This window comes from Bufo bufo, chromosome 6 (genome assembly GCF_905171765.1).
Source record: "Bufo bufo chromosome 6, aBufBuf1.1, whole genome shotgun sequence".
Classification (NCBI taxonomy): domain Eukaryota; kingdom Metazoa; phylum Chordata; class Amphibia; order Anura; family Bufonidae; genus Bufo; species Bufo bufo.
The window spans coordinates 263,607,096-263,620,871 of NC_053394.1; the positions used below are offsets into that span (position 1 = coordinate 263,607,096).

The window sequence follows — 13,776 nt, forward strand, 5'->3', positions numbered from 1 at the left end:
TGCATCTTCACCAGGGAGCAGCTTTGTACGGTGTCTCAGGATTTTAAGAACTACTCTCTCCCTAGTTAATAGTATGCATTAGGTACCCATACACATTAGTCTAATGTTGATCAGAACACATGATTTCAATCAAAAACATTGCTGGCATATCGCTAGGTTATGCAGCCAATGTCAGATAGCTGCAGGTCCCACCTCTGGGACCTACAGCTAACTCTAGAACGGAGCTCTCAAAGGGAACAAGATTGCAGCACACAAAATGGATGGAGGGCGGCTGCGCACACCATTAAAAATGAATAGAGGGCGGCTGCGCACTCCCATAAAAATGAATGGAGGGCGGTGGCGGATGCACCGCGCACTCTACTTCACTTTGGGCCTTCTGTTCTAGAGATAGGTGTTGGGTCCCACCTCATCGTTGACAGACCTGGTGTAAAATTTACATCCAAATAAGGTTTCCACCTGGTAAACGACTGTAAGGGCCAATATAGCCAAGAATGTGTACGGTTGTGCCTGCGAAACGATCAGCACCCTGATGCTCGCTGATTCAATAGATGTTTAACCATCAGCCTACTTCTGTCTTTAGGTGGCCATATACTGTACATTAGATCGAAGTAGACTGATTACTGAACAACCATTGAATGAACAATCGTCTAGTAAATGACCATTCAGGCACAGCACATTTAGGTCCATACTGACCATTACAAATTGGCCATACATTTTCAATGGAATAATATGACATGAATTGAGGCAACAGTGGAGGAACTTATAGGGACATGGGACCCACAATGACTTCTAGAATGGAGGGGCTGAGGCACTTTACCAAGCACCCATGCCAACCATAAGCCTTTACAGAACTTCTTTGTGCCCGATATAAATACAGCCATCAAAAGCTATACATTTACAAATGCTCCTGAATGTCCTTCTTGGCCCTTTATCAAAGCCTGACAAGGCCTACTAATCCTCCTCTCAAACCTCCTCTGAAATAAGGCCAGTTAGAAGGTTTGAGTCTGAATCCTCGGGTCCGGCACATCTGTAAACTTCATCTCTGAGCTGCCTTTGGGAACATAAAGGGTTTGTGTGAACACACATTATGGTTGAGTTCTTGAAAATTTGTTGCTTGGCAACCAGAGCAACAGCCTTTTAGAAGGAGATCAGATACATTCTGCTCATCTCATTTTCTTCTGCTGCATATTTAAAATATTCCTATAAATCTTTGCTGAGGTTAAAACAAAGAAATTCACAAACATGTTGTTAACATTACAACGTGATGTTCTTTAGAGCTGAGCGTGTGTTCGCCAGAATCCTCAGATCTTCAAATATGCTACATCTTGACAGTTCACGGTTGCACAATAGTCTTTGCACTTGGTTTTCTAGTAATGCATCCAGTCCAGGAGACTTGAGACATATTATAATATTTGCACCCAAGAACTTTGCGCAAATTGAGCCTTGAGGTATTTATCTAAGCAGTGATATATAGAACTTCTTGATTCAGTCTGATCCTTCAAGTGGTATTGAAATAAATGGACTAAACTAGTGAGCCTTTCCCTAGTATGAGATCAAAGACACGGTATTGAGGGTTACAACCAGACCATATTGATTTCCATCAAGACTTTGACCACATGTTCTAGTGAATGCAAAACTTCCTGTGCTATCTTGTCCTGCCTGCTCCCAGGGACAGCTGCCAGCAGTTGTAAGTGCAGCGATCACAATATGGGCCCTATTTGTCCTGTGATAGGGTCTGCTATGGGAACTGGAAAGAAGTATGCAGCCAAATGAAAGAGGCAGATTCCACTGATGGAAATGAGATTCATCTGACATTTTAACATCTGCGGGCTGATGTCCATGCTCATTTGGAATGAAATATGTGGCAGTGGACTGTAAACCTAGAAATGCCTTAGAGAATCTCGAGCATATAATGTGATATATGATCAGACGTAAAAAGAACTCTATTCACTACATCCAAACATCAGGCACTAACTGTATATCTTATGTCTACACTTCACAATTAGGTTCTACCAAGAAACTAAGAACACTTCGAGGAATTCTGTCACTACCCTAGACCGTTTTTACTGTTCGTACAGCACTGTAGCTCTGCTATAGCCATTAGTAAATATACAGTCAGGTCCATACATATTGGGACATCGACAATTCTAGCATTTTTGGCTCTATACACCACCACAATGGATTTGAAATGAAACGAACAAGATGTGCTTTCCCTGCAGACTGTCAGCTTTAATTTGAGGGTATTTACATCTAAATCAGGTGAACGGTGTAGGAATTACAACAGTTTACATATGTGCCTCCCACTTGTTAAGGGACCAAAAGTATTGGGACAATTGGCTTCTCAGCTGTTCCATGGCCAGGTGTGTGTTATTCCCTCATTATCCCAATTACAATGAGCAGATAAAAGGTCCAGAGTTCATTTCAAGTGTGCTATTTGCATTTGGAATCTGTTGTTGTCAACTGTTGTCAAGATGAGATCCAAAGCGCTGTCACTATCAGTGAAGCAAACCATCATTAGGCTGAAAAAACAAAACAAACCCATCAGAGAGATAGTAAAAACATTAGGCGTGGCCAAAACAACTGTTTGGAACATTCTTAAAAAGAAGGAACGCACCGGTGAGCTCAGCAACACCAAAAAACCCAGAAGACCACGGAAAACAACTGTGGTGGATGACCGAAGAATTCTTTCCCTGGTGAAGAAAACACCCTTCACAACAGTTGGCCAGATCAAGAACACTCTCCAGGAGGTAGGTGTATCTGTGTCAAAGTCAACAATCAAGAGAAGACTTCACCAGAGTGAATACAGAGGGTTCACCACAAGATGTAAACCATTGGTGAGCCTCAAAAACAGGAAGGCCAGATTCGAGTTTGCCAAACGACATCTAAAAAAGCCTTCACAGTTCTGGAACAACATCCTATGGACAGATGAAACCAAGATCAACTTGTACCAGAGTGATGGGAAGAGAAGAGTATGGAGAAGGATACGAACTGCTCATGATCCTAAGCATACCACCTCATCAGTGAAGCTTGGTGGTGGTAGTGTCATGGCGTGGGCATGTATGGCTGCCAATGGAACTGGTTCTCTTGTATTTATTGATGATGTGACTGCTGACAAAAGCAGCAGGATGAATTCTAAAGTGTTTCGGGCAATATTATCTGCTCATATTCACCCAAATGCTTCAGAACTCATTGGATGGCGCTTCACAGTGCAGATGGACAATGACCCAAAGCATACTGCAAAAGCAACCAAAGAGTTTAAGGGAAAGAAGTGGAATGTTATGCAATGGCCAAGTCAATCACCTGACCTGAATCCGATTGAGAATGCATTTCACTTGCTGAAGACAAAACTGAAGGGAAAATGTCCCAAGAACAAGCAGGAACTGAAGACAGTTGCAGTAGAGGCCTGGCAGAGCATCACCAAGGATGAAACCCAGTGTCTGGTGATGTCTATGCGTTCCAGACTTCAGGCTGTAATTGACTGCAAAGGATTTGCAACCAAGTATTAAAAAGTGAAAGTTTGATTTATGATTATTATTCTGTCCCAATACTTTTGGTCCCTGAACAAGTGGGAGGCACATACGCAAACTGTTGTAATTCCTACACCGTTCACCTAATTTGGATGTAAATACCCTCAAATTAAAGCTGACAGTCTGCAGTTAAAGCACATCTTGTTAGTTTCTTTTCAAATCCATTGTGGTGGTGTATAGAGACATAAAATTGTGTCAATGTCCCAATATTTATGGACCTGACTGTACCTTTATGTCCACAACAATTTCCAGAACTATCCATCCAAAAACTTGTCCCAGGGGGCTGGAGCCCAGTCGAGCCAATCAACAGTGAGCCCTGTTCCTCCCATCATTGTTTTCTCTCCACCTCCTAGAAGATAAAATGTCACCATGCTGCAGCTCCAAATCTTGTGCAAATCTCACAAGTGCATGAGAAGTTCAATTACTAAAACCGCTAGCAGCAGAACATTACAGACCACACGGCTACACACAGAAAGGGAACGTGTGCCTACGTGAGATTTGGAGCAGCTTCATGAGGACGTCACCACAGCTAGAAGGTGGCAAGAAGAGGAAGGAAGGAACTGGGCTCACTGCTGATAAGCTTGCTGGGCTCCAGTACAAAAAAGTACAGCCCCTTGGGCTCTTTTCATCCTAATTAGCATATTTATAAAAACATGTTTTGTGGGGGATAGAGAACAGACAACTGGACATAAAGGTATATTTACAAATGGCTATAGCAGAACTACAGTGTCATACAAACAGTTAAAAACGGTCAAAGGTGATGAGATTCCCTTTAAGGACCACATACCGTATGATGGATGACTACATTCTACATAGATTAGACACCTGCAGTTGCCCACACACTATAAGATTGGGTACCATATCCCACATATAACTGGAGGCTATCAGTATGGCCCATGCACGACCACACAAACCAAAAATCTAAAGCGTTATTCCATCACACACACAGAAACATATGAGCAAGTTGTATTCTGCCAAATTCTCAATATTATAATTGTGCAGTTTCTTACTCAAAACTTTTTTGTCCTCTCTACAAAATTGTAAAGAATGGTTACCAATTTACATACATAAAATGCATGCTGCAAATGGCCATCATTACTTTCATACATAAAAACATTACATGTTCAGTAGTACTGTGCAAAAGTTTTAGACAGTTGTGGAAAAAATGTTGCAAAGTAAAAATATAAAAAAAAAAATAGAAGTGTTAATAGCTTACTTTCATCAAATCAACAAAATACTAAGTGAAAACAAGAGAAATTGTAACCACCCTTTGCCTTCAAAATAACATCAATTCTTCTAGGTACAGTACACATGTTCACAGTTTTTGAAGGAACTGTGAACCGATAACTAACCACAACCACTGTGAAGGAACCCATAACTAACCACAAATTTGTGGATGTAGTCTTTCTCAAATCCTTCTTTCTCTTCATGTATTCCCAGACAGACTTGATGATGTTGGGGTCAGGGCTCTGTGAGAGCTATAACATCACTTCTAGGACTCCTTGAAGATGGTTCTCAGAGACATTGGCTGTATGTTTGGGATCGTTGTCCAGCTGTAGAATAAATCTAGAGCCAGACACCTCCCTAATAGGATTCCATGATGAGTATTTGGTCAGGATTAATGGTGTCCCCAATGCTGAGAAATACAAGCAGATCTTTATCCAACTCCATTTGCTGAAACGCAGCCCCAAATCTACAAGGAACCTCCAACATGCTTCACTGTTGCCAGAGGACATACATTAATGTACCACTCTCCAGCAACTATTTCAAATTTTGACACATCAGCCCAGTGCACCTGCTGCTATTTTTCTGCACCCCAGATCATATGTTTTATGGATAGAGTAGCTTGACTTTGTTTCCATGACGAAGGTTGAACTTTTTGGACACAATTCTTTCAAGAAGACCACTTCATACCAGCCTTCTCCAAACAGTACATGAGTGTACCTGAGTCTCACTGGTTTCTTCCAGTCAGAGAGGGATCTCATTGGCTCCAAATTTATTCTGCAGCAGGACAACAAGCCCAAACACACAGCCAATGTCACTAAGAACTATTTTCAATGTAAAGAAGAACAAGGAGTCCTGGAAGTGATTATACAGCCCTCACAGAGCCTTGATATCAACATCATCAATTCTATCTGGGATTACATGAAGAGATAGAAGGATCTGAGAAGCCTCTCTGTCAAGTTCCTTCACAAACTGTGTGCAAGTGTACCTGGAAGAATTGATGCCGTTTTAAACGCAACCACTAAATATTGATTTGATTTCAATTTCTCTTTTGTTCATTCATTTTAATAAATGATAATAAACTATTAAAACCTCTGGTTTTTAAAACATTTTTAAAAGCACCATTCTTACTCTGTGCTCTTTTTTTTACCATACCAGTCTAAAACTGTTGCACAGTACTATAAATTATATACTACATACAATACATTCCCAGCAATCAACCTTCAGTTAAGGAAGATGCAAGGGTCATTTAAGGGTCTACATGAGATTAAACCCTTAAAAATAGTGTGTCCAACATTCAAGGACTTCCTAATTGTAGGCGAATGTATGACTTGTGTTATACTAATTTTTAAAAAAACATTTACATTTTAATAACTTGGGAACTTGTACTTTCGCAAAACGTTTAAATAGAGGAACTTAACGTCCCAGTACAGCTGCCACTTATACCATGTACTCAAAGGCTCTGCAGTTATAGTCAACTGTCAAAGACTTCTGACTAAAGGAGTGTGGCTTTGACAACTGCTGCTGCAATGCCCATGGACTTTTACTTAATTCTTAGTATGTTGACTTTTTAAAATTAACATAAAAATATAATATTTTAATTTTGCCCATGCACCAAGGGTAAATGGTCACACCTTGAAATTAGAAGGCTTCCATTATTACCAAACTTTGACAGAGACACTGGAGACCTCATTGCTTGCCTTACATTTCCTCAAATCTTTCATGCCCAAAAATCATGTCCTTCATACCCACTTGCATAACATCTAATATATGACAATAGTAACACCTTTAGGCAATCATTTTTACCATATGCTGTCACGGTGTATTGCAAATTAGTCTTCATATGTCTTCACTTGTAAGACAAATACAATACAAGGATGCACAAAGATCAAGTGAATTACTTGGGCAATGTAAGACGTGTAGGTCACACTAAGCTTGAAGCTGTCACTTGGTAAACAAATTCTACACAAGAATCTTCCTAGGAACTATGCAATAATCTAAAGTTCCCTTTTAAGACGGTTACGCCTCTGCAATACATTTTGGCAAGAAAATAAAGTAACCAATGTTTCCCACAAGAGTTTCGTAGCAGAAAGGCCCTGCACGAGGACCCCAAATACCACCCATATAGTGCACTGAAAGAAGCTAGATTAGTAGAAAACATCTTGCCCAAAAATGGACAAAGTCTCCAAGTGTCTCTGTCGCTGGCACACATAACTTAGTTTTGGGAATGTTCCCTTAGTGGAACTCACTTCTATTATTTTTCTATGTCCCTGTCAGTTAAACACAGCCTATCAGTGGATACCATATCAATCAAGCTTTGTAGCAGAAACAACAACTTCTCTGTTCCGAATCTCCATGCCTTTGGGACTGGAACTAACAGGAAATGAAAAAAAAAGTGCCAATCTTTAGAAGCTCAAACATTTCACTTTAAAAGGAATAGTGCAAACTCTACACATTTCAAAGAAAGGCAAATTATTCTATTTTCTCGTTTATCCCCTGACTTCCAGGCAGTCCTCTCCAAATAGCAGTGGGATCATTATTTAGCTGTGGGAACAGATTACCTAGCCTTCTAAATGCCGATTTAAATTACCCTTGCAGTCTGACAACAATGACAAATTCACTCTCCCATCCTTGCATCACAACTTTCTTAGAACTGTCTTGAGGACAGATTCGGCGTCCTATTCCTGAGTTATCCAGGTATCTCAATGGTCCGCTTTTCTGCTACTACTATTTGAATACTGTTCAAATAATCACAACCATAAAATATGGAGACTACATAAAAGATAGTGGTCTTCACATTGGTCACAAAGCTGCAGGCACAACTGGAAGAGGACCATTTTATTTCATGCATTTAGGGAGGGACGGTAGATTGCCCAGTAACCAAAAACCTCTCTGTTTGAATTTCCAGAACACTCATAGTTAAGAGTTTTCTGGGAATATTTTTTTTTATTTAATAAATTCATAATTCACTTTTATAAAAGTTTACAGATTTGAAACCCAGTCACACAACACCGTTTCTTTGCTTCTGTACAGTCCAGTCAACACAAGACCTTTATTTGTTCGTTTATTTCTCCCCAGTGTATGCGTTATTATAACCAATGTCATGGTTATCTCAACAGTGCATATAGGGCACACATTGCGCATGCGCAGTCACAGACATTGGGTGTGGAAGCACAGAGGTCTACTGGGCAGCTATTGCTACTAGCTAGGAGGGCGTGCAATCCACAGACAACTTGGTGCATTAAGTAGGACAAAAACCTACTGGTAGAGCGTATGCTAAGGAATATGGTCAATGGATTTCAAGGCTGAATTCAGAACTTATAACATGCCCCAAAATTGGCAGTCATTTAGGAAGACTTCTGCTGTGCATTAGTGGGATCAGGGAGGGAAGCAAAAATAAATAAAAAGTAAAAACCACAAAACACTTTAAGATTCTTATTGGGCCCAAACTCCTGGAAACCCCTTTAAATGCTAAAAATACTTTCTGCTGCCACTAGAGGGAGCTCACTGCATATTCATTTATTCCACGTTTGATAGAAGCTGTATATGCCTATTCAGTCAGCTCCCTCTAATGGTTGGATGTCTGACACCAGAGATCTGATTTTACATTAAAATTCCATGTCACAGATTTAAATCAGTAACATCTATAGTATCGAAAATAATATAATAAACATATGCTGTAATAATATTAAGAGATAACCAGCCTAAACTTTCAGAAATGTGATACTAACCCATAACCACCATGCATAATGTGTATCAATAAGCCTTGATCACCTTAGCTCACCTAAGAGATTAGGTATAAAACCCACAAACCCCTTCACCTATACAAAAATGTCCATATAATTGGTGGGATTTTGTATTCCCTGATGAGGGCACCAACACACTTTGACAAGATGGAAAAAAGATTTCACTATACCAATCACCGGAGACCAAGATATTTTAAGACATGAATCAGCACAGAATTTTGAATTAATTTAGATTTTAAAAAATTATGCTCAGTAATGGCTATTAACTTTAAGGTAAAAATAAAAGGGGTTATCCCATAAAAAATATGCACTGAAATATTATTGCAATATACATAATAGTTTTTGTGTACATTTGCCTTTCTAGTAGCACCCACACCCTGTTTAACCTGTGGCCAAAATTCTGGTCCAAGTTGTCCTACATTCAGTGGTGGACAGACATGCTCAGTAGCTTTCCTGCTCTCTTCTTCCTCTCAGTACCCATGTAACAATTTCATAGTGAATCAGGTGAAGCAGCCCAACCACCTTTGAATCATTTTTCCCCTACAATAGAAATAAAAAAAAAAAAGGTCCCTTACTGTAGCTACATCAATTTCTAGACAAAGGACAAAAAGATTTTGAGGGGAAGGGGTCATTAAATAATATGGTGCTATTTATTAGCTGAATTGCTGGGCTGTGGGCGACAGACTACAAAATTACAAGTGGATAATAAAAAAGTGGAGAAAGTATTAAAGGGGTTTTCTGGGATCTTAATATCGATGACCTATCCTCAGGACGGTGTATTCAAGTGTATAGGAACGAGCTGTCCCATAGAAGCGAATGGGACGGCTTGTAATTACACCTGCTCTCTGGTGCGAGTCGACGCCAAGTAGGTAAACAATGAAGGGAAGGCCGCACTCGCACGGAGTGCGGCCTTCTCTTCAACTAGCTGAGCGGTGGGGGTGCCGGGTGTCGGATCCCCGACTATCTAATATTGGTGACCTATCCTGAGGATAGGTCATCAATATTAAAATATCGGAAAACCCCTTCTTAACTTTTTTGAATCCACTCCTGATTTTGGCTTCGAAAACTGCATATAAAAATCTGAACATGTGGCAGCACCATAAAGGTGTGCATTACTTGCGATTCTTAATTGCTTTTAATACATTGAACAACCTCTTTTAGGGTACAGCTACACATTCAGGTTTCCTGATGCAGTTTTGGAATCCAAAATCGGAAGTGAATCATAAAAGGACAGTATAAAGAGAACAGAGAGTACGTTTCCTCTTTTTTATTTTATTTACTTCTGGTTTTGACTTCCAAACAGAGGTTGTGCTACAATTTTTCCAGAAGAGTAAAAATACTAATTTTAAATACATAATACGTAGCCTGCACTTGTTCACATCTGCGTTTGGAGACTCTGTCACAGATTTTGTTAAAAAGACTGGACAAAAAAAATCCTTACATGGAGGACTTTTTTGTCTGGTAAAAAGAGAGGATCCCAAACAGAAACTAAACGGATCCCATCATAGTCATTGGAGTCTGTCCAGCTCTGTTCCTGTCAGTTAGGCTGGGTTGACATGTTTCGCTCATACGTTTAACGTACATGAAAAAAACGTATACTATAACGGACGCCTTAGACAGATGCAATACTGTGGCATCTGTCACCATAGAGTTCCATCGTACAAAAAATGTATATATATTTTTTCCCTGGACTTTGCAGGATAGGAAGACGTGGTACACTACGATTTCCCATCCTGCAAAAAACAAAAACAAAAAAACGGATACATTAGCATTTTTTACAATGGAACTCTATGGTGATGGATACCACAGTTTGGCATCTGTCTGAGGCTCCATTAACATACAGTTTTTTTTGTATACGTTAAACTATGACAAAAATCCAACACTTCGATTATTTTCATTGTTCTTCCCATCTAACGGAGCAGAACAGAAATAAATAGTGGTGGTGTGAATGGGGCCTAAGAGGTGGTTATTTATGCAGGGAACCATTACTGGTCTAAATGACATGAAGCAATTATGGCGGTAATAAAGTCCAGTCCAATATGGCGGATCTTCCCTGTACTTTATCACTTGGCTATAATAGCCTGTCTGCATTCACTAGACACTGCAGCACATACATCAGTGTGATGTATGGGGTGCAGTGCGTAGATCACACCCTGCACTAAATAGATTACACATATGGATACATTGCTGCACTTTCACCTTGCGGTGCAGGTCAGACTGGATCTCAGGGCTTCTCTGCAGTGGTCCAGCACTCCATTCCTCTTCAGCTCCACACCAGCGTTGCCTTTGCTCTCCTCATACAACGGGACTTGGGAGCCGGCCCCTCCTCCTTTCAGCTCCTGCATCGCTCCGGCGCCCGTTCAATCTAACCAATAGCAAAGCTCCTTACTGTATGGAGCTTTGCTATTGGTTATTTCAGGCACAGGCAGCATCGCTGCACTGCCTGTGCCGTTCCCGGTGATGCTGAATGTAGGGGAAAAGTGTAAGGCGTATTGGTACTTTTCAGAGAGTAAAATAGCCTGAACAAGCGTTAATGACGCTTGTACAGGCATTATTGTGACCTCTGCTTCCAAAACTGCATTATGTCGCCATACCGTAAGGTAACATATACATATATATATATATATATATATATACACACACACACTTTTTTATTTTGTTAAATGTTTCACTTTTAGGTTCTGAAGCTATAAAGGAAAAACTGATCTACTAGGATCACAAGTTATTGTCTTTCATGGGGGACATTATAAAAAATACCTGAAATTATATAATTTAGTACTTTAAACTGGTTATCACATTATTAATGTAAAAAAATAAACTCATATCAAATAACACATGAAAATCTCTTTCAAACAAAGCAAGAACCAGCCCTGTACCTCACCTGGAACCAGAGATCTCCCGAAAATTTCAGGCTGGCAGCTGAGGGGGTGTTTCTTTGTTCAGGGGGGAAGGTGTTAACAGTAAATATGGCTGGTGGCAGTTAGAGGACAGAACTGAGCATGTGCAATCACCTCAGTCCGGGGACAAAGGGGTGAGAAAAAAAAAAAAACAGCAGGTGGCACTAAACAGATACATTTTATTGTATAATTCAGTGGCTATACTAAAATTTTAATTCCATGCAATTACAAAAGTATTGAAAAATGTAGACTATTTATCATGGACAACCTCTTTAGGATGGGAAAAGCGTGCATCTCACAAAACCTGAAAAACTGGTCATATTAGCCTAACTAATTGACTATTGCTATTTCTACGTCAAAATATCTCAATCATAGGCACAATTAGAAGACAGAGTATAAGATGCTTAAATAACTTCTTTTTGTAACTTTTCATGTTTCCACACTTCTGACAACAATAAGCTCGTAAGTCGTAATTATCCGCGGTAATCAAACCCTACACAAACACATCTCTATTGTTGTAAACTTCTCACACTGAATGATTTATGATTTTTACACAAAATGTATTATTAGACAAAGGAGGCCTCGGCGAACACAACACCAATTTCTGAATTATTAAATCTTAAGTTATTCAACAACCATATGACCCATATTAAAAAGTAAAAGCTCCCCTAAGGCACACAGTGGCTATGTACTTCTCCCTACCTATCAAAGTCAAACGTTCTTAAAGCTGCACTACAAACTGCAGCAATTCGCGGAAATAACAGTACAGGCAATTCACCAAATGTGATCCAAAACTACATTAATCTGTTTGATATGATCATTCACGCCATATAACTGCTGTAACCTTGTTTGTACAGGTTTTGCAGCAATGATGTAAAGTAAATGACTCATGTGATCGCTGCAGCCAATCACTGGGCTAAGCAGTCATGTGGTCTGTTTGAATGGTTCACCACTGGGGCCAGTGATTGGTTGCAATGATGTCTGTGATGTCAAGACTGAGTGCTGGAGCTTCAGGGGATTTAACAGGGGGTGTTTTTTATGCTATATATTTTCTGCTATTAGCCAACAGTCTTAAAATCCCTAACAACCCCTTTAAGAAATGACCAATAAGAAATAAAAAATTGAATAAAACACTTCAGCAATCCATCGGCATAAAATAAAGATATATGAATGTGATGGCAAGAGCAAGAATTGTTAAAGGAATGATGCAAAACCTGGCATATTTAGGTAATCTACGATGTCAGCTATTTTAACCCACCAAAGTCTATATAAAAAAAGAATGTAAAGAAGCTCCACATCTAAACCCAGGATGCAATGTTCAAAACAAGCTGGCAGCCAAAGGCGCATTTTGCTTTTTCTTCCAGATGGTATTTTATTGGCACAGTCAATATGTATGCAATGCTTAGAAATATGTCGGCAATTCAGCATATGGCAAACTCACACAAATATATAACTGCACCCAGTTCTTTCCTCCCTACTTGTTACTGAAAGGCATTGTGAACTAGTCATGAGACCGATGTAGTCACTGGCAGACATTTAGCTTGCATTCTCTTAAAGAGCATCTGTCACCATGTTCAGGCCTATTAAACCTGGCATACTGGCTGGCAGGATGGATCATGCTAAGTAAAATGAGACCTTTTTTCTCTGCAATCAGCGTTACGGAAGCAGAGAAATTCTTATTTTTAGTTATACATATTTGAGATGCTCTGAGCACTGAGAAGCTGGCCTAGCTCCTCGGAGCACCGATTCAGCTCCATCGCTCCCTCTTCACTTCCCATTGAGATTGATAGGGCCAAGCATCCTCAATGCTCCAACATTTGGCCCTAAAAATATTGCAGTGTGTCGGTGCACTGAGGATTCTTTGCGTTTATCGCCACTCTGAAATTTACACGCTACATGTGCTAATGGTACTGCCGCTGGCACATGTTGTGCGAGATCTCAGGTCAGGTACTGGAGTAGTGTCATTCTCACTGGGAGGGGGAGTGGCAATAGAGAGGCGGAGATGAAGCGGTGCACTGAGGGCCTAGGCCAGCCCCTCGGTGTTCCAGGCATTTCATCTACATATACAGATGCAATAAAAAGTATGTGAACCCTTTGGAATGATATGGATTTCTGCACAAATTAGTCATAAAAGGTGATCTGATCTTCATCTAAGTCACAACAATAGACAATCAAGGTCTGCTTAAACTAATAACACACAAAGAATTAAATGTTACCATGTTTTTATTGAACACACCATGTAAACATTCACAGTGCAGGTGGAAAAAGTATGTGAACCCCTAGACTAATAACATCTCCAAGAGCTAATTGGAGTGAGGTGTCAGCCAACTGGAGTCCAATCAATGAGGTGAGATTGGAGGTGTCGGTTACAGCTGCCCTGCC

The 13,776-nt window shown here is 40.0% G+C and overlaps 1 protein-coding gene across 17 annotated transcripts in view; it reads right to left on the bottom strand.

Moving 5' to 3' along the window:
- The window catches only part of CAMK2G (calcium/calmodulin dependent protein kinase II gamma), a 275,469-nt gene that overhangs the window by 75,236 nt on the left and 186,457 nt on the right, over positions 1-13,776 (bottom strand). The window lies entirely within an intron of this gene.